This window comes from Ursus arctos, unplaced genomic scaffold (genome assembly GCF_023065955.2).
Source record: "Ursus arctos isolate Adak ecotype North America unplaced genomic scaffold, UrsArc2.0 scaffold_15, whole genome shotgun sequence".
NCBI lineage: Eukaryota > Metazoa > Chordata > Mammalia > Carnivora > Ursidae > Ursus > Ursus arctos.
Window position 1 is genome coordinate 55,184,238 of NW_026622819.1, and position 25,182 is coordinate 55,209,419.

The following is a 25,182-nucleotide window of genomic DNA, read 5'->3' on the forward strand; positions in this document are numbered from 1 at the left end:
GGGAGCCTGCTTCTTCCTCTCCCTCTCCCCTGCTGTGTTCCCTCTCTCACTGGCTGTCTCTCTGTCACATAAATAAATAAAATCTTTTTAAATAAATAAATAAAGGATGAAATGTGCCCATGCTTATATGACATAAAGGGTTTGAGAGCTGATATGGCAAGTTAGTTAGCAGCACTGTCTTTGTAGTTGGGCTCCCTGGCTTTGAATCTTAGCTCCGCCACTTTTTACGTGTGCAACTTGGGAAGGCTCACTTGAAGCCCTCTCTAGCGCCCCCACTTTATTTTACTGCGACATAGAGATAGTAGCAACAGATTCCAACACCCAGATTGCATGAGGATCAGATAAAGTGCACCAAGATTTTAGAAGAGTGCTTGACATAGAGGAAGTGCTTAAACAGTAGCTTACTCTTGTTTTAGTTTTCTTTTCCTATATTGTCAAGGGGCTTAATTTCTAAATTGTGAACCAAAGCTGAGCTTTGCTTATCATTCAAGGGAAGAAGAAAGTAAGTGAATGATTGAGGGCATATGTGCGTTTGTCTTGACGTTGTACGGTAGGGGTTGGCCCATGCGCCAAATCTGACTTACTGCCTATTATAAATAAATCTTTCCTGGAACCCAGCCACACTGTTCATTGACTTATTGTCTATGGCCCTTTTCATGCTCTAACAGAGTTGAGTGGTTGTGGCACAGACCACATAGACAGTAGAAGCTAGAATATTTACTATCTGGCTTTTTATAGAAAAAGTTTGCCCACCCCTGCTGTAGGGAATCCATCGAGGGTGGTATCTTTGTAGGCTGGAGTAAAAAGAGAAGACTTCGTGAGTTAGAATGGGGTGGGAGATGAAGATACTCAGACAGGTGCCCATATCATGTGTGTGAGGAATCAGCTGAAACCAGTGTTTACGTGGAAGACTAGTGTTCAAAAGAAGAGAAAAAAGGTTCGGCTGAGTCGAGTAGGACCTGCACGAAGATCTCTGTCCACGGCAGCAAAGGTGTTTAGGCCTAGTGTGTTGGGCAACAGGGAGCCATTACAGGCTGTTAACCAGGACAAACATATGCATAATATGGCTCAAAGGCGATTATCTGCCCGTGGGGTATATGCGGGGACTGCAGAAGGTAAACCTGTAATGGGGGAGTAAATAAGCACCTGTGAGAGTAACATGGTGGTGAGGAAATAGGGTCTGCACGAGAGTGGTGGCGGGAGGGAATAGAAAATTAAGTTTCACGTAGTTCTTTAATCCTTATAAGAACTCTCCCCCCATTCCCACAAAGAAAACACTGTGGGTTTCTTCTCAAGCAATAGGCTCAGTAGTATACAGTGAACAGCAGAATTTATCAACCTTAGCAGAAAAGCGCAGTCTTTCCTACAAGAGGAATTAAAATAATAATTCTAAAATGGGATACCTGATCTGGATAAAAACCTAGATTAGGCCCACCATGCCTTTATTTAAAAGTCACATATACGTACGTGTGTAGGCTGCCCAAGCCCTAGTCCAGGGAAACAACATGAACACCATCTTATTTCATGTAAATTCTGTGACGGCAAGATCCGGGTGCTTACCTGGCCGGCTATCAACGTCTAATCTGACTTGCACTTGGCTTAGCCCTCAGCCGAGGGTTTCAACAGCGTTAACATGTATCAGGCTGTCACCCAGAGCTTAGGGTATCTTTAGAGTCCTTTATTGTACAGAATATCATAGTGGTAATGAGGTGGAAAGAGGAACGTTTCCATCCTAAATGTAAAGTGAAAAGAACGCATCCTGCGTGCAGCCTTTGAAATGCCGAGTAGACCCGCGGGGGCAGGCGGCAGCACGACCCGCTGGCTGGAGGGGGGTTTGTGCCGCATCTCAGAGGTCCTCTGGTAATTACAAAGGCTTCATTGACAAAAGGTCTTTAGCAACTCAGAACCAAGAAACAGTCCGATGGGAGAGATGATGATAGAGGAAATATTCACTGCCCTACCAAGAACCTCTCTAGAATTCAATAGGGGGGTGGGGCAAGAGAGGTGGACATGATCCCCAGTTGCCTAGACTATACATGGGGGATCTCAAGTGCGCCTTCTTGGAATCCACAAATTCCCAGGATTGGGTGGGCACTGCTGCTGCAATCTCTTGTGAAAAGTGAGAACGTATGACTTCCTATTGTCCTATACATAGCGACTTTACTAGGACCCACTCTTCTGTGGTAGTCCTGGTACCAGGAGACTTAAAACAACACAAAGTAGGGCAAAATTACTCAAATATGTGAGTTTTAAGAGGTGTATTAGTCACCACCCTCCTCTTGATGTTGGAATCAGGTAACACACTAGGACAAATGTGGCTTAGAGAGATAGGCTTTCTGGAATGCCTTATAAGCCCTGGCACTATAAAGATCTTCTACAGTTGCTGCTCACAAAATGTGTTCTGCTTCCAGCACAGCTCTCTAGAAGGCCCCATCCAACTGGAACGGGGGCAGCAGGGGAGGGAGGGAGAAAGGAAAGAAACATAGCCACCCTTATACTTTGCCGTGGAAGGTTGTGAGCCACCTGGCAGTGTTCCAGAGAGGCTGGGACCAAGCTCTGGGAAGCCACAGACCATCTCAAATATCCCAAATTTATGGAGATAAGGGAGAATTTCCCAAATCCTTAAGCAAGTATCAGGGGTGATACTCCTGGGGATAGCTGGGTCACACGCTTGGCATTGAGTACACTGAATCACATAGCAAGAGCCGTGTTTCGGGTTTACACTCTTAGAATCTTCTTCATTATCTCAAGGAGAAAACTTCCATTTGATACTAGTATGACTTCATAATATAGCTGATCCTTATTATTCATGGATTTCATATGTGTCTATTTGCATCCTCACTAAGATGTATCGGTGATCCCCAAATCAGTACTCAGGCGCTTGGATCATTATTCAAGGGCACGTGCCGAACAGTGAAAGATCGGAGTCCCCACTCTGCCTTCTTGTTGCAGTTCTCATGAAGTTAAAGAGTATCCTTTGATGGTCCATTCAGTGCCAGGTTTTCCCCATTTTTGTGCTTTTTGTTGGTAATCCTGCTGCTTAAAATGGCTCTTGAGTGCAGTACTGGAGGGCTATCTAGCGATCCAAAGTGAAAGAAGGCTGGGATGTGCCTTATGGAGAAAGTCTGTGAGGCAGGCTTTGTTCAGGCAGGAGTTACAGTGCTGTTGACCATGAGTTCAATGTTAATGAATTAACACTGTCTATTAAGATGTTTTGAGGCAGAAGCACACATAAAAAAACAAAGCTATTTATTGACAGGTTGATGAAAATTTGGTGACCAGAGGCTCCCTGGGAACCTAGCCCTGTATTTCCTGTAAGAGGAATGGTTCAGCATTTCCTAGTCCAGTGTTCATGGTGATTTATAAAACCTAACGATCACAAATCATGACAATTGTACTTATAATTACCTGACAATAGCATTTCATATGACTTTGTAAACACTTCTGTTTCCACTTGTTTTTCATACCCTATATTTGTTTTTGCTCTTACCTTCTATTTATGACATAAATACTATCATAAATTTTCCTTGTGTTATGAAGTAGAGATACAGGTTTTTTTTCTCAGATAAGTTTAAGGGAAATAACTGAATTAATTTAAAGAAGAAATAGTAAATGATTCTATGTACTAGGAAATATGGTAGTAAATATACACCCAAAAACAAGACATGAAGGAGGCAGGCACAAAAGAAGTTCTGGGACCCTAGAGTTGGAGAAAGCATTGATTCTTCACCTTTCCTGCTTACTGCCTTCTCCTAGTTCAGTTCTCTAGCAGGCAGCAGATTGAACAGAGGTACTGGGACAAGGCTCCCTGGGGATGCAAAGAGTAAATGAAAAGGACTGCGTAAGCGCATGGCCAGTCTAAACTCAAGTTGAGGCTTCAACCGTCTCAGCAGAATTTATGAAGATCATAGATGAGAAGTTTCCTGTATTGGTTCTAAGTTTTCTTATAATTAATGGCAGGCTTCTGAATTAACTGTTAATAATACAGTTCACCAGGCTTGGCCTTTAAAAACATGAATTGGCCAACGGCCCAAACAAGCTGGTTCTCCCACGTGCAGCCCTGGGAAGGGAGTAAGCTCATACCACACCTTAGTAAGACATTGAGATCATTTCCAAGTTCAGCTCTTTGCAGCACACTGTTGTGTGACTTGCTTTATCGTAAATGCAAGAGAAAGGAGGCTTTGGGCACTTGGAGCAAAAGATGTAAAAACAAAAAAAGTACAAGGGAGCAGTCAAACTGAAATGAGAGCAATTAAAGAGACAAAAAGTCCCCTTAGCTGCCTTTTGGGTACTTTTTTGATCTTTTCACCAAGGAATTAGTAGCTTTTAATTTTCCCCACCTCAGCTTAAAATACTGCTGGCGGAAAAGAAATGAACAGGGTGGGAAGGCTGCTTTGGATTAAAAAGCAAATGTAGGTGAGTCAATCAAGCGGCTGTCAGACTCCACGAACACAGGGTCTGCTCACCTAGCTCACTGGCCAGCTTTGTGCTAGACAACGAAAGTCCGCAATACAGAAGCACTTGTCTTCACCGTATTTCTAATCAGATGCATGTCTCCACTTGGCTTGACTTTTCTTAGCATCATTGGACCTGCAGCTTCTGCCACTTCATAGGGGGAAGGTGATTGCTTAAGTTTCAAAGCAAGTAGAAGGACAGCGCTTTTGAAATTGAACGTAAGCTCGGGTTCTGTGCGCACCATGGAAGATGAAACATCGATCAGCTCCAACTAAAAACAGGAGGGTTTTTTTTCCCCCCTCTCCCGCTCTCCTGTTTTTCCTCATTCCCCCAAGATCGTTCTGTTCACCAGCATCAACCTGGGTCAGCTCACCCAGGAAGTCCAAGAGACGGGTCACTTTAGCCTGGGAGATGGTGCGGGCCAGGCCTGGGGCTGTGCAGGGCGAGAGTGAGACGGGTCTGCGGATGACCACTGCGTGCTGCAGGGCAGGCCCACGCGGTGCAGGCAGCAGCTCGCACCGCCGGGAGCCAGAGCACATCATTTCAGAAGGAAGGGTTTCTGAACTCCAGTTTAACAAGCCCTCCACAGCTCCACTTCCAATCCCCAGGAAACTCATTAATGCGGTCGGATGCCATGGCAGTGTGTGCTTAAGAGAGACAGGCAGCCCAGCCGCTCTCCGGTCCACCAATGCCAAGGCGGCTCCTCCATGCATTAGCCCAGCCTCTTCCTCTGCGCCGACCTGACGGAGATGCTTCCAGCCTTCCGAGAACTAGCGCGGGCATGGTTCCAACCCACCCTGTTGTTTCTAACGTTACAAAAATGTCAGCCAACATATGAAGGGTTGGTTTTTTGGCTTTTGTTTGTTTGTTTATTTGTTTGGTTTTGCCTAACCAGCAGATCCCCTGGCCCTGGTGAGAAATCACACAGATTGAGCAAGGCCGTGGTCAGGCTAGTGGGTAAAGTTATATATTTGACATATAATGAATATTCCTGTGAATGCATGGGAAAGAGGAAGGAATTCAGGGAATTCTGAGAGTAAGGGAGTAAAGCATAAGGTGAAGTTAACTGGCCCATAGATTATAACTTTGAAGAGTTTTTACAACCGAATTCAGGGTTAATTTAATAGAGAACAGCCGACCAGAACCTCAATAGTGTCATAGTGAGAACAATAATTGTAAGAATGGACGTGAGAATTACGGTCTACTTCAAATTCTGGCTCCGTCACTTCTTAACTTTGTGCCTTTGGACAAAATTATGTAATCCCCAAAGCCTCAGTTTCTCCTTCTGTAAAATGGGGGTGGGGGAGATAACGACAACCTAAAAGGTTTCTTGTTCTGGGGGGCCTTGTTTTGGTAAAGAGATAAATAAAACAATGTGTGAGTATGATTGACACAGAGCCTCACCTGTAGAATGCAGTGGAAGTTCAGGGCTTGCTGCTTCCTGTCCTCCCCCTTCTCTTCTTTTTTTTCCCCTTCTCTTCCTGTGGTTAGATCATTTGAAGCAGGAATTGTGGTTTTCACAGAAATCACTCACCATTCCATTTTAGGCTAAATCATATCCAATGCAAACTTGAACAATGATCACGGGTATGGTCATTGGCCAAAGGTTGGCATAGTTCCTGTCTTCCAGGAGTTGATATTCCTAGTACCCTCTGCTTACCAGCTTTCAACCTTCTCCAGCATGAGGAGTTAGGTGAGTTTTGGGTGCCAGAGAACTATAAAACTATGTTTTCCTGTCAGCCAACCAGTGAATAGACGATTGCACACATTTGCATTTGTCACTGTAATTCTTTTGTTCCAAAAAAGGGTGAAAAGAAGGTCAAAAGGGATGTCATACATTGGAAGGAAATATCAAAATGTGTACCAGTTTCTCTTTAGAACATCACGCGAAATTGAGAGTTTATGTTATTTGGGTTTCAATTCAAGGTAAAGAATCTAAAATACCAGGGACAAAGGATTTGTCACTCCTACTCCATCTATTCAGCTCCAAACTATTTCAATAAATCTGGGACTTCATCTGTATCCTGTTAAATTAAGATTTTTCCATTTTGAAGGAAATAGTACCAAATTGATAAAGTCTTTTGAATTATTCTCTCTAAATATACTTAATCTTCATTAATGCATCCCTGCATGGTATTTTGAGCGAATCTGAACGAACAGGAAAAATGTTCACATATCTAATTCTTAAAAAAGATAGCATTTCTTCCCCCCCGCCCCCCAACTATACAGTCTGCCAAGGAATGTGTGTATGGAGATTTTCTATACGTTCAGAGTTGTTCTCTCCGGTCTCCTGGTCTCCTGTCTCAGCCCACCCTCATCTCTGGATATCATGTGATATGGTTTAATGTGGTCACTGAATTTTCTGTATTTTTCCTAATTTTCCTCAGTGCCATGGTAAAATAAATCAACTATTCCTTAACATGCACTTCATGTAGGGGAGTCACTGAGGGTAGCTCCTTTCTTTCCTTTTGCTGCTGTGGCTAATGAAACAACGTGCATTTCAATTCCCAGGCTCCCGGATTCAGACCTAGAGAGTAGCTAACACACAATTGATTTCCAGCCCTGCAGGAAAAGGGGAAGCAGTAGAGAAGGCAGATGGATTGATTGCTGAGATACAGGCCCTGGGGGATGCTTCTGTATCCTCCCCGTCTTGAATGTATGAACAGTCCTCTCATCAATAGGAAAATCCCCAGGAGAGTCACTTCATAGGGTTCAAATAGAAGTTTAATTGGCAGGTGTGCTACCCCGGGTCATCCCTCTTTGAGTATGTCCCGCCATAATAAGCTGCCAAACTTACAAATTCGGACAAGAGAAACAGGCAAATCCAAGGTGGAAACGTCACACGGTGGTCCCAAAAAAGAGCATTAGTCAAGGGACTGTAAACCCAAATATGTACGAGTACCAGGCAGGCAGATGTGAGACAGTAAATGCTAAAACACTGTTATTTTGGCCTCAGCAAAACACCTGCCTACTTACTTTCTTAAAAGGGACTCGGGGGGGGGGGGTGGCGCCCGGGTAGCTCAGGCTGGGAAGTGTCCAATCCTTGATTTCGGCTCAGGTCATGATCTCAGGGTGGTGAGATCAAGCCGTGCATGGGGCACCACACTCCGTGTGGAACCGCTTGGATATCTGTCTCCCTCTGCCCCTTACCCCTGCGTGCTCTCTCTTTCTCTCTCAAATAAATAAATCTTTAGAATAATTTTTTTTAAAAGGCGTGCTAGGGGTAAGGGAAATATAATAGCCAAACAAAACATATTCATGGGTCATCTTGGCCCACAGACTACCATTTGTGACCCCTGAATTAGTGTCACTCATTTTACAGAAGAGAAAACATAGAACGTGACAAGTGAAACCCCTTACCCAATGTGTCACACTCAAAATTTTCTAAATTCATATATTTTTTTTCTGTCCCTGATGCCATGACTAAATGCCACGTTTAAAGTTCAAATTGTAGCATGGAGAACTAGCCCCTAACTCCTCAGATCTAAGCTCTCTGGGATGCTTTTGCTTACATTATTACACAGAATGATCTCCCTTAAAAATGACAGCAGTGGAACTTCACCGGGCTTCAGCAAAAATTAAGGGGAAATGCGTTGCCTCATACAACAGGGAAATTCCAATTAAAGGCATGGCTGGATCCAGATGCTTAAATCGCTTAAGACACACTCTCTCCATCTCCTGATTCTTCTCTTTTTTCTGTTGGCATCGTTTTTAGGGAGACTCCACTTACAATAACAAGATAAGTTCCACTAGGTCTAGGCTTACGTATCTGTCTGTATGACAACCCAGCCAAATTGTAGTAAAGCTTTCCTTTCCCACTGGATGCCAACAACAAGGTCCCAAGATGGACTCTCACTGGAGTAATTTGGGACATATGCTTTTCCCTGAACCCAGTCACTATGGCCAGGGGAAAAGAATACCCGCGTTGGCCAAAAGGTGAAGTCCCCCAGTGAACCTCCTGGCCTGGAAATGAGGAGGGAAGATGGAGACAGTGCTCCAAAAGAGGCCAGTGGGAACTGGGCTGGCCAAAACCATAGTATGGATCCTGCCTCCCCTGCGTGCTCTAGTCAGAGCTTGTCTCCCACCCATAAACCTTAGCGGGGGCTTAGTGGTTTGGAATTTGTAGGGCCATGTCTTAGAGTCCCCTGAACCTACCAGAAGGCACATACTAAGGAGTAGTATAATTCCTAGTGACTCAACTGCCAAAGGTTAACCTCTTCCTTGTGTCGATTTTCTCCACTCTTTGCTTCTACGTGTATTATTAAGCACTTACTAAATATCAAGTACCTTCTTGGGTATTTTCTCACAACCGTCTCACACAGCACGGGGATGATTATTCCCAGGGGCAAACAGGGAGCATCTGCTGTTCAAGGTTCTGAATGGTGTTCTAGTGAGCCGTGAGATTCCCTTTCCAGGAGGGGCTGGAAGAATAGAAGGGGTAGATTGTGGGCCAGCCCTATCTCAACCACAGCAGCTCTTTTGTCAGTTTTATATTTTTAAGTTTTGCATACTTTTTAAAAAAGCCATTGGCGCTCACATTTTTTCACTGAAAGTCACTTAAGTAATGATTTTACTGCTGAGTGTTCATACGATTACAGATGACAGAACTTCAATTTAACCTCAAAAAATATATATATTGACTGAGATGATAGGATAGAAAAGTTCAGGAGAGGCTGATTCCAGGGGTTCCTATCTTGGATCACTTCTGTTTAGGATCAGTTCTGTTCTTGGAGTCCACGTGAAAGCAAGATGTAAACTTATCACGCTTCCCTTTCTCACTTTGTTTAGAGTCTCTTTCTCCAGTGTAGCAAGAAACACCCCATCACTGATTCTTATTTGATCTGTGTGACCCATTGCATGCCTACTTGTGACCTCTGTGACTAGAGGAATGCCATGGTCTGTTTGGCCGTGCTGGACTCAGGTGCCCACCCGTGCACCTGGGAATGGAGGCAATGCTTGCAAACCACATGGGTCCAGAGTATGGGAGAGATGGGAACAGGGAAGCCAGGGGATTGTTCATGGAAGGTGGTAGGCAAGAATGTCCACCAGCACTGTAAAAGATGGAGCTGGAGTCACCGACCTTTAATTTCAAATGAATACTCTGATACATGGCATTGCTTCTCTCTTGTCATTGATATGCCTTAAAAGTGGTAACTTGTATGTTAACTTTCTGTTGAATTCTTTTTATTCTCCCATGGCAATTATGAGAATATAAAGAATCCGTGGTGGGTACATGGTCCATGGAGATTTCTGTTATGCCAAAAGTGGCTTCAGTTTTGCCAAAAGAACACAAAAGTGTTCTTCGCTACACTGAGAAAACACAGGTATGGTAGGTGTCAGGTAATGGAGTCAGATCCTGGTCACTACTGAGCATCTTTGTGTGACCTTGAGCCAATGCTTTGCTCCAGGTTTCTCCTTCATGGAATTTTGTAAGGATAAATTGAAGCAGTATGTATGTATGTGTGTGTGTACATATATAGATAAATATGTTTTTGTCTTAGCACAGTGCCTAGCTCATGGGAAGTATTGCTTTTCTCTTTTTCAAGTTATATACCCCCCAGGGACCTTTTAAATGAAAAATTCCTTAGAATATGTGAACCCTCGATTAATTTACAGTAACGGAATCTACTAAAATATTTCCTAGATTAAATCTATTGCATCAAGAAAAAGACACCTTACTGATTCGTTGTGAGGAAAGTATTATTAATAATTATTGAGAGCATATGCAAGCAGCAGTGAAATATCAAACAAGATCTTGAAAATAAGGGAAATATTTAGATCTTCTGAGCCAAAATAGTTCATCACAGAATAGATCTTCAAAAACACTTTGCTTATAGATCATATATTAAGGGGGATCCAAGCAGAAAAGCTTGGATTCCCCTAGTAGCTTAACTTAGAAGAAGAATGTCTGTTGCTTTCATCGCAGTCCAGTGGATTATTCAGGAAGCCAAACTCCCTCTAGTTGGTGGCTCTGCATATTCTCTTTGATCATCGGCATCCTCTCCATTCAGCCATGGGAAGTACCACTGTCTCTTGATCACTGACCCATCACTTCCTCTCTCTCTACAGTAACAGTTACGTGGCCCTACCTGGATGCAGGTAAAGCTGACTAATGGAGTCCTAGGAACAGCTCTTGACAATGGAAGGGGAGGCAAAACCTAGATCATACAGCCGCCCTTGAGCCTACTGCACAGGACAGCAGCGCAGTCCAAGATTTTGTAAGCGTCTCAAGGAAAGTGCTTATGGCTCATTGAACATCGCATCCTTCTTGCCCAGCATAGTACCTGGGACATAAATGTTTCCTGATTGAAGAAAGGAATAAATGAAACAAACTAGCAAATAATCAAGATAGGCCTTAAAAATAATTCCTAGGCAAATAATTGCATTTGAAATCCGTATTTTCCTTTTCCTATTCTCCATCCTACCTTACATTTGGAGATAAGCAAGGATCCCTGGGAGCAAGAGCTATGCAGTGCAGAAAGCCAGAACCAGTTGTAGGTCAGTGGCCGTGTTACCTTCTTCCTAACCGCTGGCCTTTCCACAAACCTAAGCTCACCTCATTCTTGGGTTTGTGGAAGAGGAGCCAGAAGTAAATCTGAGCAGGTGGAAGGAGCAGATTGCAGTGTTTCTCCTCTGCACAGCCCAGCCCGTTTGGGCTGCCCCTGGCCATGGTTCTGTCATCTTCCAGGTTGGTTGGACATTTCGAATGTCTTGTTATTAATGATTATTTTAGCATTTGCATAAACTAATTCGAGTTGTCTTTGTTCCTTTGCAATTAGGTCGTTCAGATTCCAGCCAGCTACCTTAAATAATCCGCCTTAGTGTGTGCTTTCATTTGTTTTTTCGGGCCAACAATGTTCTTTGCCTGTTGGGCTGGTTTGAGAAGTAGTTAAGAATATGCTGTCCACCGTCAGCCTGCCTTAGTTCAAATCCTGGCTCAGCTACTACCAGAAGGGTAAAAGAGGACTTTAATAATAGTTCCTGCTCTAAAAGGTTATTATATTAGAAAAAAGTACTTAGCACAGTGCCTAAGACATAATATGTCTTTAATAAGTGTTAACCAGTATTATTTTATTGTAATTATCTAGGTATTCATACTTGAACATTTTTAAAAGGGGACTAGATCCTATTATAGTTTACAGATAAAAGAAATAACATCCTGGAAGTTCAGTTTCTCATTGCCTGGTTTCTTGATTTAACCTCTATCTCAGCTCTTTGAGTGTATTTTTTGTTATTAACAGACAAAATAAAAAGAGGGCTTTTTTTTTTTTTTTTTTTTTTTTTTTAAGATATGATGAAGCCATGCCCTGGCTTTGATTCCTGCACGGAGCCTCCATTCATGTCAGTGCGATTTCTCTGCATGGATTGATGGCAGAATATGGTCTGTTTCTAAGACTGTTTAAAGCAGGGCACAAAAGAAATCACACTGGCAGGGTCCACAGCTGGCAAAATGGGAGAGACTAAGCTGGTGAAAGAGGCTGCTAATACAGACCAGAAAATTTTTAAGCTAAAAAAAGGAACATGCCCACTGAAAGTCTGAAAGCAAAAAGTTTTATTTGGGTAAAGCAATGGTCGACGCGGCATGATTTCTACTTAGAAAATGCACACGCTTGCCTTCTTCAACTGCCAGAACATCAGTTTTTAACACAGAGGAACCAAAATAGAGAGAGGAATAATGGGTTTTCAGACAGTCCCTGCCCAAAAGCAAACCCAGAAACATAAATGCTGAAGTGCCTGGACCCGTCAGAGTGTAAAAGAGGGGGCTCCTCTAAGCCCTCTGTCACAGAGCTGATCTTCCGCTGACTTTGACCATCCTGCGGGAAGCAATATAAGCAAGATTTCCAATACAGTTGTCAAGAGACAGTAGTGAGGTTCCAAGTCACTTGTCAGAGCTCCTTTCTCTATCCTTCTCACCAGCTCCCTGCAAAGACCTTTTTTCTCAGAGCCCCCAAATGACAGTCCACCCATCAGACAAACATTGTCTAAAAACACAGCTTCTCCATCAAATGCTTTCCATATTGAAAATGCCTCTCCATCACTGGTAGAGCAGACATTCCGCAATCACACTGATTCTCCCTTTTTTGTAATCAGTGAAAAATAGAACTTCGCCTTTCATTTTTCACTCCAACCCTTGGAATAGGACTCAAAATTTCATGGCCAGTCACATCTCTGCCAAAAGTTCTTATTTCTCTGTGTCTGTACTTTCTCCGTAACTGCCCACAAGGATGCATTTGGCTCGTATTGTAGACCCCAAGAGTGTAAGTGTAGTCTGTCTGGTAGCCTTAGATTGCATCTAGTGAAGCATAGGTCTTTATTAAAAGCTCTCTAGTGAAACGTCAGCTGTCATATCTCAGTTTCTGCATAAAAACATGGATTATATCATCTACGTATGCATGTGCATGTATTTTTATACATCCGTGTATTTTATATATAAAGTGATACATGCCCTACATAGGAAAATAGGGCAATATTCCACAGAATATGACGATGATTGCATAGCACACAGGGGAAGCCAACTGGAACCCGAAAGATGACCACTAAGTCCCCAGTTTTGCAATTAGGAATCAGGAAGAGAGTTGTAGTGTTGATTTCAGCCCTCTTTTACTATTTAAGGGAGCGAACCTATTTTTTGTGACCTATACAGTGCTTAAGAAAATTGGGAATCACTGGCCTACAATTAAAAACAAAACAGACAGCGAGATTTCCACTTCCTTACCTGGCTGTTTTCCTTTGAGGAGAAAGCAGAGTAACTGACGTGATGACATCGTTAGAGCCTACCCAGACCAGCCAAATGAATCATGAGGCAGCCATGGACTTCTAACTCGAAGGTCATTATGTGTCTCCTGGGGGCAACTTGGGGATGGAGGCACAGCGTGGTGGCACATGTCGGAAGGACACTCCACTCCACCCCCAATTCCCCGGCGTTGCTCGTGACACAGGTGCAGAGAGGTGTTTGGAATGTGTCCCAACCAGGAACACGCATCAGGAGAGGAGATGGTTCATGTGCAGCTCCGGAGGGTTGCTCAAAACTTGAAGACAACGTGTTCTGTCTACCTCACTGACTATAATGGTTCCTTGGGAGCCACAAAGAGCAGTTGTCTACATCCTTAGGTTTAGGGACTTCCTCCAGAGCTAGTGTTTCACGCAGTGGAACATAATGCCTCCCCGGGAGTGGTTACCAGAGGTCAGAGGAGTCTGCCTGGAGGTCTGCAGTGCCTTGTTCGTTTTTTAAGGGTGATTCATTTTTACCCCCATGAGGTATCCTTCTGTTACCAGGCATTTACATGATAATAGCGATGTCAACATGTGCCCTGTAACAAGAGGAGTTTTGTAGGATGTTGAGTTCTTCACAGTTGCCGCAGGAGGCTTCTCCTCTGAGGTTTCTATCCCTGATTGAGTTTTCCAATTTGTCTGCTCCTTTCGTTTGCGAGTCCTGCTGCACAGAAGGCAGGCAGAGGGAGAAAACCATTGATCTTTACACACCCACTCTGCCTGGATTCTCCGGGCTTGCGGCAGATATGCGTTGCTGTGGGCTTTCAGAAATAGGCTGGGGTAGTCTCTCCTCGTTAAAGCCTCTCTGCTACGTAGGTGGAATTAAATCCCGGTCTGGAATTACATATTCTTACCTTCTCTTCTGAGGGGATGTAGTGCGACCGGCCTTTGAGATCAAGAGAACAGCAGGTTGCACCTCTTCCTACTGTATGATTTTGGGCAAATGACTTCGTCTCTGAGGCTCTGTTTCCTCATCTGTAAAATGGGCGTTATAGCAGTAAGTTTCAGGAGCTGGTTTAGAGAATTAAGGGAGAAGAAGACAAGCACTGTATAACCATATGTGATAGATCACGGTAAATGCTTAATAAATACCTAATATTTTTCAACTTCTACCCCTTCTTAGCCATTCTCTTTCTTCTTTTTTGTCTTTGGTAAAAGCATGTGTAAATAGGTTTTTTGTCTCAAATCACAGTTTCTTCTTTTAAAAAAAAGATTTCATTTAGAGAGAGAGAGAACAAGTGAGCAGAGGAAGGGGCAGGGGGAAGGGATAGAATCTCAAGCAGACTCCCCACTGAGCGCAGAGCCTGATGCTGGGTTTGACCCCACGACCCTGAGATCATGGCCTGAGCTGAAATCCAGAGTCGCCACCCAGGTGCCCCAAAGCATAGTTTATTCTTAAGAAACATCAGGAGGTCAGTAAATGTGACCAACTAGAGAGTGCAAAGTGTTATAATAATATTACTATTACTTTTCAGTTCCACTTCTGTATCCACTTCTCTTTTCGCTTGGAGAAAAATATTAGAAAAATGTTAATAAGCCCTAAATTTGAGTAATAAGAATAGAAAAGTGATAGACAGTGAGGAATATCGCTTAGGGCTTCTCTCCCCAACAATTATTATTCCTGAATATTTAAATTCTATTTCTATCCACCTATTTAATTGAAGAATGTATTACAGTAGATGTGTCACCCACCAGTCCACTCAGAACCCAGATAAAATCTAAAGCTGCTTCTACAAACACACGTTATACAAAAGTTACAAGTGGCACATGTTTGCCAGATAAAACACTTGTTCGAGAAAAACAAACATTTTCTTTGGGCATGACAAATTACACATGTTTATTTCAAATGTGTTGCTTCTGCTGGTGAACCTCAAAGGGAGATAAGTCGTTTTGGTCCTGGCAGCTTAACGGGAAGAGGTTAGCTGTTCCGAGGTTCGAGTCTTCAGTGATTCCTCGAGTGGGAAAATGGGGGCAGGGGGAAATTACATTTAGAATGAATCCTTGTCAACATGCATTTTCTACGTTCTTAGTTAAAAATGAATCAGTGAGTGTTTCATTCCTTCTGTGTTAGAGGTACTGAGGTTGATAGGAGTGTATACAGCAGGGGTTGAATGAGTGGACACAAGAGGAAGCTCTGGAAGAGTTAGAAGGAAGAGAAAGAAGTAGGTAAGAAGTAGGTAATCCATCCCATGGAGAGGTTTCACATGAAAGGAGGCTAGGAGCTGGAGCCACAGCACAAATGGCAACACTGGGGAAAAAGAAGCTGGAAGGTTCGCAGGGAAAAAATTGGCGGGGAAAGGAGACATTACAGCAAAGCCATGGCAATGGGAATTTAAAAAGCAAGTGTGCTAAATGCAGTGTGATATCCTGGATTGAATCCTGGGACAAAATAAACTGGTGAAGTCTGGAGTTGCATTACTGGTAACGTGCCAGTGTTCGTGTCTTATTTTTGATAAACAGACCGTGGTGATGTATGATGTTGATGTTAGGGGCCTGGGTGAAGGGCATAGGAGAACTCATTGGATTATCTTTGCAACTTTTCTACAAATCTGAAACTCTTCCAAAAGAGTGTATTTTGTAAAAGAAACCCAAGGGTGAGGGGTATTGGGTAGAGCAGTACATGAAGCTGACCTGGGGTTTGGGAGGGTGAGGGAGATGCACGGGAAGGCTGGCGCCGTATCGGTGGGGACCAGGATGCTGGGCTGGGGGATCTTCACCCTCATACAGATGGACAAGTTAGAAAGCTCTTTTGAAGGAAACCATTCGGGAAGAAGATACTGTTTTATGTTTGTTTTCCACCTAACGCTCTGAGAATGCAGTGATGATGGCAAATAAAATCAGATCTATCTTCCAATGGATTTGAGGCTTATGAGTGGATTTGAGAAGACAAGTTGAGGAAGAAACCCACATGGAGTTGGCTTTTGATTGTGCAAGGGAGTGGACCCTGAGAACGGTCATCCATGGACCTCCCTTTGACAGAAATCCACAGTGAGGGATTACAAGGGAGGGGGAAAAGCCTTGAAGGCAACAGAATAAGGAGGTCCAGGAGCCAAGAGAATAGCCATGAGGCTACATGGCTCCAGAAGCCAAGGGGGGGGGGAGAGGATTTCAAGGTGAATGTGGGCAATACTGTTAAATGCATCAAAATCCATTAAGTGAAAGGGAGCCATACCAATGTCACTAGGGAGGTAAATAATGGCCATCAAGACAGCCATGTCACTGAACTGAAGAAGACAAAAGCCAGATTTTCTCTTTGAGAAGAGAAGAAATAGATGCAAAATATATATTCCACCTTCACAAGAAATGTTTCTTAAGATGTCAAATAATGGATGCCTCCGTATGAGGAAGGAGGCATTTTGTTGTTGTTTTAGTTGATTGTTATTCTTAAAGACAGAAGATTTTTTGGGAAAGGAGAAAGGAAGGAGGAGACACTACAGCTGCTAGAGAAGGTAATGGAAAGGAGAGAGTGTTCTTTAGGGGCTAGAAAAAAAAAGAAACAAGGGCACCTGAATAGGCACTGGCATTTTCTCAACCACCACCACCACCATCCTTTCTCATCCGGAGCCATGATAGCCTCTAATTGCATCTGTTCACATCTACTTTACCCCCGTCCCTGTGTATTCACGGTGCAACTGGAATCTCGTCATGGGGTACCCCTCCCCCTCTGAAAACCCTTTACACCATTGTTCTTTGGATACAGATCAAAATCCTACTAGGGGCTGTAATCTAAACTCTTACTTGCCTCTCCAGCTTTATCTCACACCATCCCCTCTCTTCTCCTTTGCTTCCAACCACACCAGCTCGCTTTCCATTTCTTGAAAACACTATGATTTCCCCTTCCACAGAGTCTTTGAACATGTATAGTGCTTACTCTGTCTTGGCCTTCTCTTCTGTCTTAATCCCCTCCTCCTGTAGATCGAACTCAGTTATCAATACCCACGTGAGGCCTAAGTTAAGTCCCCCAACTGTCCACTTTTATAGCATCTCCTTTTGTTTAAGCGTATCTTGCGGTTCATTCAGCCTGTGTGTCTGTGTGTGCGCACACACCCCGTGCAGGATGGAGTCTCGTGTGTCTCCCCCATTAAGTTGGAAGTAGCTGAAGCCTGTTGGTACGCCGTGCCTTCTCTTCATTCTCCACAGCCTGCAAATAGCATCCAGAACATGGAAGTTGCACATCTATTGGAAGTTGCTACTAGGATGGGTTGTCCAAGTTCACGTGTTTCTGTGGTACCTCTGGAATTATCCTCTCTAGCCATCTCTCAAGGTCCTGATGCAGCTTGCATCAGCCATGTCCTCCTCAAGAACAAAGTTTTATCTCATTCTTCTCATTCATACTATCAGTACAGTATTTGCCAACAGGAGACATAAACTCCACTGCCTGAAGGAAGCAAACAAGGGCCCATTCTCCAGTTTGTTACACTTTTCTATTAAATACCACACAGAGAAGTTATTAGTGCGAACGAGGAAGGGGAATCTCTACTTGTTAATCTCAGCCTGACATTGACAGGTGTTTGACCGTTTTGCTGTGGTGGGATTTCGCAATGGTTGACATGCGGAAATACATTCTCCGTGTTGTCAGATCTCCTGATTTTTGAGCCAAATTCAGCCCAGCACCCTCCAGTTGGGCACATTGGTATGTGGAAGGTGTCACTTGACCCCTAGAATCCTGACCTCCTTTTTCTAATGGCATCCTGCTTAAAGCTTCCTTGCATTAACTAGGACCCAATCTAAATGGCATCCCCTTTAATGAGCGGAAATATTTGTCCCTTTTAACTGAACAGCTCATAGAAGCAATTACCATTTAGGGAATTTCTTGTTTAGAAATAATGCCTGCGTCAAGTTACCCATTATGGACTAACTTGAAACTGGAAGATAGATGCTCATTTTCCCTCCGATAGCACCTGCAAGCACTGCTGGCAGTGGGGCTTACAGCAGCTTTATTGTGAGTCGTCCTATTTCCTTCACGAGATGAGAGAATGGTGGGTAAATAGAAACCCCTCTAACATGAGCATTTTCTGAGGAAGGAGATTACATTCCTTTCAAATTGCTATTTACCTGTCATCTCAGATCTGAAGGTTGAGTATGTTTTGTATGTTATAATTAATTCTCTCATTGCCTTCGAGATCACTGCCTTTTGGCCACTGTCTGGGAAATGAAGAGTGATGCCATGTGTCAAAAATGACTACTGTGTCAGAGAAGGGAAGGAGAGGAAACTTGCCGCTGACTGACAGCCGCAGGGGGAAAATGTCTCCTCTATTAGTTGAGGGAGAAACATGGATGCCACGAAACGAAACATGTTTCCGACCCCACAAAACTGCATGTGCTTGATGTGGGTCATTCTGATCAATGAGTGGTTCAGACACCATTTTTATAATATGGATATTTGATCATATGGATAATAGCAATAAAAGTTAGTGTTTATGAAATTCTAGGGACTGTGCAAAGTCTTTCCATGATTTATTTCATTGACTCCTCCTGACAGCCCTATTTACTGATGAGAGAATTGATGTTGAGATTCGATTAAATGCTGGAGTTTATTCGGCTAGAAAAGAGGAGTGCTAGGATTTGAACCCAGGCGGGCTAACTCCAGGACCAGAGCTTCACCACCACCGCCCCCAGAGAAGCTCTCTTCTCAGTTACCTCTATGAAGACCTGTTGCTTCCAAGCCCCATCTTCCTCAGCCTTCTGTAACTTACAGGTGGTAAGTGGGTCACTCCTTTGAAAAGCCCCTTGTGAACAACAAAGAAACCACTGCCAGCCACCTGCTCCTGGCGCAGATCTGTGTAGCACAGGGCCAGTGTTCTGGTGATTTAGGACACCGTCCTCATGTTCCTAAAGAGGAAACAGGGTGAGAGCTTCAAACCGTGCAGCACAGAACCAGGCACCGAATGCCTCCTTTTAGGAAAGGAGCCGACGAGGCCCACTGTGGACCAGGGACAGGCTTTGCCCGTGTGTGGGAAGCTCTTGGGTGGGCGGCTCGGCTCGACCCATGTGGGGCTGGAGCCCAGAAAGGGAAGGAGACGGGGCAGGGGCAGTAGTATTCCAGGGGACCCGCAGACTCTGCACTTTTGCCTGGGGCCGGCCCTGCTTCAAAGTGAAACTTCCACAGCAAAACTAAATAAAGGGAAGAAAAGCCAAACAGAACAAATCCCCATCTAGTCAGCTTTTACTGTCCTCGGAGGCTCTGTGTTTATGCTAGATCTTAATTATGCTGCTTGTCAAAGACACACTAAACTCCACTGTGGTTGAGGGAGCTATTTTATCTTTTTATCTTTACAGTCAGAAAAGGACTTAGTATGCTGAACCCTACCCTTGATGAGCTTCAAACCTGGAATAAAAGAACGTTTCTCTCCCTCCTTCCCAGTTGTCCCCACCTCTGCGCGGCCGTCCGTGAACACCTAATGAGGAGGCTTTGGCAGGCTTATGAATAGGCAGAGCCTGGGTGGCCTTGGACAAAACTGGGGAAGTCCACAGGGGCTGCACACGTGTCCCCTGTACATCCCCCCCATGAGCGGCTCCCAGACCCCATGCATCTGTCCTCCACACCCCCCTCGCCAGTGCTCATGACCCAGACTCCCTGGCGAGGCACTGACCTGTGCCCTCCCATCAGCGCAATCGTGGGGAGCACTTCTCTGGGCACGCTCAGGGTAATATTGGGGAGATGACTTGAGATCTTGGATGCACTTCGGTGTGCATTAAATGACTGAATTGCACAAGGACATCATTCCCTTTTCAACCCTGTTGTACTCCTTCAGATTGAGTCAAGGAGAATGTCTGCAGTGTTTTTATCATCTTCCTTTCTTTTCATTGTATCTATTTTTACCTTTGCTTTCTATTCATGGCGGGTGACGCTTGTTTTACATTTCTTGTGATATAAAATTTTCTTTTTCAATTAATGCATGCAGGGGATAAAAGTAGATTTAAGATCTGCCTAAAAGGTAGATTTCAAGAAAATTAGGTAAAGGGGAGTCCACATAAAGCAAAGATTGTGAGAGTACAGGAAGGACTACCTTTGACACACGTTTTAGGAGGCCCTGAGTTATGCCTTCTCTAACTCACCGCGAACTGATCTGTGTTGTTTACGCAAATGCCTTCTTCTACGTGTGTATTTTGAGGGAAAGTTGAAAAGTGACACATCCTTAACGCTAATGAGCAGGTCTAGCCATAAGCTGAGGCCCCTAAAGGCAGAATCAGAAGGAAGGTTCTTTAGAGCAGCCACCTCCACCCCCAGTCCGTAGACTGTCATAGTCCATAGATTACGGCAATCTGTGATGACAGTGGTTTGTTGGGTATCGGACTTCTGGAAGATTTTGGCTTTGTTGTTCTTTACCAAAATTCAGATGCGTGGGCCCCACCCCCAGAGATCCTGTTTCAGTGCGTCTGGAGCGGGGCCGAGGTAGGTGCATTGTCATAACTATCCCGGGTCACCGATGAGCACTCTTAACTTAGAATTTCCATGGAGAGAATTTGGTCAATGTTGGGACCCGGTGTCATGTGTAGACCGAAGTGAGAAAATGCACGTGACTACATTTTTGTAAACTTACAGCCTTCCAGTGTTGAGCGCCCATACCATTGGAAGAACAATGACAACGTTACCGCTTCTAATACTAAATACAAAAATGTCCGAATTACGCAGCCTCTGTCCACCAAACACCTAAGGGGCTTGTCAATCCCTTTGGCCCCGCTTGACCCCAAGGACATGTTTTGGAAAACTGGGATGATTATATTTATCTGTATGAGGGTAACAGATCTGACTGGACAATCCATGGAGGCCCCTTTCTTCTGCGTAATGCGTATGCGTTTCTATGCCCAAAGCAATCTCTTAAAAACTTGCTCTTACAGAATGCCCCTGATGTCGTAAAAGAACTTTGCCAGTTCCTGTTCAAGGCAAGTGTTGAGTCAGGTTTTACTTCCCAGATCAGAGGAGCGCCCTACACCCCCCCGGTGGGAGCTCGACAGCCTTTCTCTTCACTGAGCCTGACGAATCTGTTTACCTTCTGGTCTCTGAGAAAACCAATGGGGTTTGTCATGGAACGCCCAAGTCCAGAACATGCTATGATTCATTTCTAATCACTGACATTATCCAGGTGACTTGCTCGAGCCTGGTTTACACAGGTTCCCTTTCAGCATAGACGTTTCATAACTAGCATTATCCTGCCATACCCAAAGCCTTGTGAAAATATTTTCAACAGTTAACAAGCAGAGCCTGCAGTTATAATATGCTCATTAGGCTGCATGTTAGTTTTCAAGTCTTGCAGCACACATAATCTGCTACTTGATTTCCGCTGAATTTCGGTTCTGTTGGGCATCAGCGCAGGAATATTGGCAGCCCCGTGGGCTTTGCCAAGGGCTGCTATCTCTATGCGTGTTTTCCACAAGGCAGTGCGGACAGGAAAAATAACACGCCTACCCTATTTGCATCTCCAGTCACTCTTTGCAGGTCCCTTCAGTCATTGCGGGGACTTCTTGATCCCCTAGTGAACGAGTTCCTTCAGGGACCGAGTTAATTTTAGAAGACACTGGGAAAGTTATATCCAGTAGTCCCAGTAGATGAATAGGCTGATTTCTAAAGTTTATTAGATCTTCCTTTATTCTAGACCATACTTCTGGGTGTCTCAAAACCACTGCCTGCAAAAACAGTGCTCTAATTCCAAATGATCAGTTTTCAAAGAAAGAACTTTAAGCAACTAAGTACAGCACTTTTATTTTTTCCTCTGTATTTTGAAAATACTGCATTTGGGGAAAAATATTCTGTCCCCCAAGTCAAAGTGTGCCAAATGCTACAGGAACTGAGAATATTTGGGTATTTTCTTATTTTGTAAAGAAATGATTGTGGCTGCTGTGAAGGAGTTTTCTTAGGTTTTTGTTTGTTTCTTGGTGGCTGGTTATATAATAAAAGACGATGTCATTTCATCTCTCAGTAAGTTAGTGCTTGGAATGTGCCTGGCAGTGTGTTATGCCTTGAAAGTGCTACAGTAAATAAGACCTATTTCATTTCCTAATGCAACCGACCGTGGGGACTGCCAGTCTTCTATACAGGCAGATACAATGGAGCGAGAGGAGTGGCGCTAATAGAACTAAGAACAGAAGGTGAAGGGATGGAGAGAAGGGGGCTAAGACAGAGTTCGGACAGATAAGTGAGATCCTTTATGGGGGTGAGACCCAAGAAGAGTCGGTGTTGAAACTGAGGGACAGAGAACCAGAGATCCAGGAAAGGAAGAGTGAAGTAAGGCAAATTGGAATCAAAAAGTGGGGGGGGGGGTCTTACAAGATGACTATGAATCTGGCTCATATTTAAGATACGTTTGCATAGAGTACTAGGGACGTGATGCTTGTGTAGATTGACCTAGCTTAGCTGGGTGGGGCTAACAGATAGGGCAAGGGTGAGGATAATTAAGTTGAAGAGGAAAAACCCTTCATTGTTTAAGACCTGGAGACCTCAATGAGGCGTGTGAGTCGAGACTAATCATATCTTCACACTTAATGCATTTCTTCCAAAACATTTCTTGACCCTTCCATGACTCATCCGTGAAAATACCTTTTTCTGTGGGTTACTGGGATCATTAAATGAGATGATGATGTGTAATAACCACCTGAGAGCTGAGGATGGCAAAACAACTTATCTTGACTATATTCACTGAATCCTTTCAGTTCCTTAAAACGTGTGGTTTTCTTAAGAACAAACTGAGCTTTAGACTTTCCCCTTTGGGCATCTCAAAATACTTGTTGAGGCATACACAACATGTTCCTTTCAGCTTGAGAGAATTAAATCAGTTATGTACCAGGCAGTGTATACATTGCTTGAAGCTTCTAATGGTCGGCTTCTGTATTGCATCTTCTGGTCATTGAAATGGGTTCTTGTTGACCCACATCAGAGTGATCGAGCACTCATGATGGTTTGAGCAAGCGTAGATGCGTTGTAGTGCAGCTAATAATGTGTGAGCAGGGTTCACACCTGTCAACCTTCATTTTTTTCACTCTGAGAGTAGCACTTATTTCCTGGGATGCCAAATATTAACTTGCATGAGTCCTGTGATGACATATTAACCCTTTGTATTCAAAGAAAATCTAATGAATACCAACTGCAGGCATGTACCAGCGGAGACTTGAATATAGACAAAGCTAAGTACCTGATGGAGGAGGCATTAGGAAGAGCCTCAAGCATAGACATGAAAAGCACCAAATCAGTCGCTGCCCCAAATCACTAGTTTGGTCTTAACAAATTTTCTGCCTCTTAGATCATCAACACCGAATCTGCCTCCCTGGGCCAGGTTTCTTTGAGGTGGTCATCAAAGACTGGAGGACGCCCTACTGCTCCTAGCATCGTGGTCTGACACCTAAAATTCTACCCATCAGGATTCCTCCAGGGAGGAATGACCTCCTAAGCATGTTCAGGGCTGTCTACCCTTGCCTTACTTGTTTTCTGTTTGTTTGAACAGATAAATATTTGATAGCTGATTTTGACCAATTGGAGGTTTAAAGAAAGTGTTAGGACATCTTGCAAGAGTCAACCAGGAAGAAAAGATTTTAATGGAGACAGAAATGAATCAGTGGTAGATTTCCCACTTTCCACCTTCTTTATTTCCAGGAAGAGCTCTGCTTTCTGTGCTAATACCAGACCACGAAGCGGAAAGCACCAGACCTGTAGAGCTCCTATGGAAATCCAATTTTCCATTACTAGGACACAGATCTGATACTTCAGGGTTTGTGGAAATTATTATTATTTAGAACAGAGGCACAAGTACTTAGGATTCAGAGACTAAACCTCATCTTTCCTTTTTCCCTTTCTTCTTCCCTCCCTCTTTAATTTTTAAAATTTTAGTTGCTCTCTCTTTATGAAGGTGTGATTTACATACCAAAAAATTCACCCATTGTACATGTACAGTTTAATGATTTTTAGTAAATTTATACAGTTAAGCAGTCATCCCCCAAATCCAGTTTAGAGCACTTCCATTGTAGCAGAAATTTCCTTCATGCCTGCCCAATTTATTTTTAATTAGCATACAAAACCTACTCCAAAACTGGCTGATAGATAATATTCTTTTATTTGAAAACCAAGGAAGCATGTTTTGTAATATCTTATTCTAAAAAATGTATTTAAATTTATTTTTTTTTTTTAGCTTCTATTATGCTATTATAATTACTGTGACTTGAGAAGAGAGAGAGGGGGAAAGGGATGGTCTTTTAGAGCTGTGAAGCCCGGTTTGCAGCGCTGTTCCCTTCACCATAGCTTGATGTTCCACACTGAGACTTAGTGAAATGGAGCTTGTTACTGGTGGCAGGAAGAAGAACCTACTTCTTGGGTTACCCAGGTCTTAAGTTATTAAGCCTTTAGTTGCCAGTTAATTGGACCAATAGCGCTAATCTCTGCTATTTGTTGACCATATTCTATGCTATTTTCTTTAAATGCATTATTTCCTTTAACTCTCACCCTGGGCTCTCTCCCTTTAGAAAGATTAGGGAAACTGAGGTTCAGAGAGATGAAATGCATTTTTCCAAAATCATTCCACAATAAATGGCAAAGCCAGAAATCAAACCCTGGTCTGTCTCAGTGTCCACCCCCCACCTCTTTAAAAGTTGCACTTTATCCCATCCCTGGACAAATGAATCAAGGGACAGTTTAATTGTTGGAGCTCTGCTTCTATTGCCAGGAAAGAAAAATTCAAAAACATACAGCCCTAGGGGAAAACTAAGCCAACATCATACTTAACCACCCAAAAATGATGGGAATTAAGGAATGATTTCAGGCAAGAATGCTTATGGCCTTGGAAGTTCTGAAATGTCTTTTGAACTATGCAGTGTATGAGGCTGAGTGTGAGAGTGAGTCTGTGTTTGGACAAGCTGTTGCTTGACTCACCTTTGGTGATTCTCCATCTGGGAATGAACTTCACTGATCTGTGGTAATGTTTAGAGAAGCATCATGATTTGGTGGCTTGAATAAACTTGGAGTAGGTC

The 25,182-nt window shown here is 43.6% G+C and overlaps 1 protein-coding gene across 12 annotated transcripts in view; it reads left to right on the top strand.

The window, feature by feature from the left end:
• TENM2 (teneurin transmembrane protein 2) overlaps positions 1 to 25,182 on the top strand; it is a 523,183-nt gene that overhangs the window by 72,060 nt on the left and 425,941 nt on the right. For 2 of the 12 annotated variants that reach the window (XM_057312300.1, XM_057312299.1), the window contains exon 1: positions 1 to 25,182. This exon is cut by the window's right edge. The exons of the other annotated variants lie outside the window; for them this stretch is intronic. The gene's annotated coding sequence lies outside the window, so the exon portion shown is untranslated. 12 annotated transcript variants of the gene reach the window in all.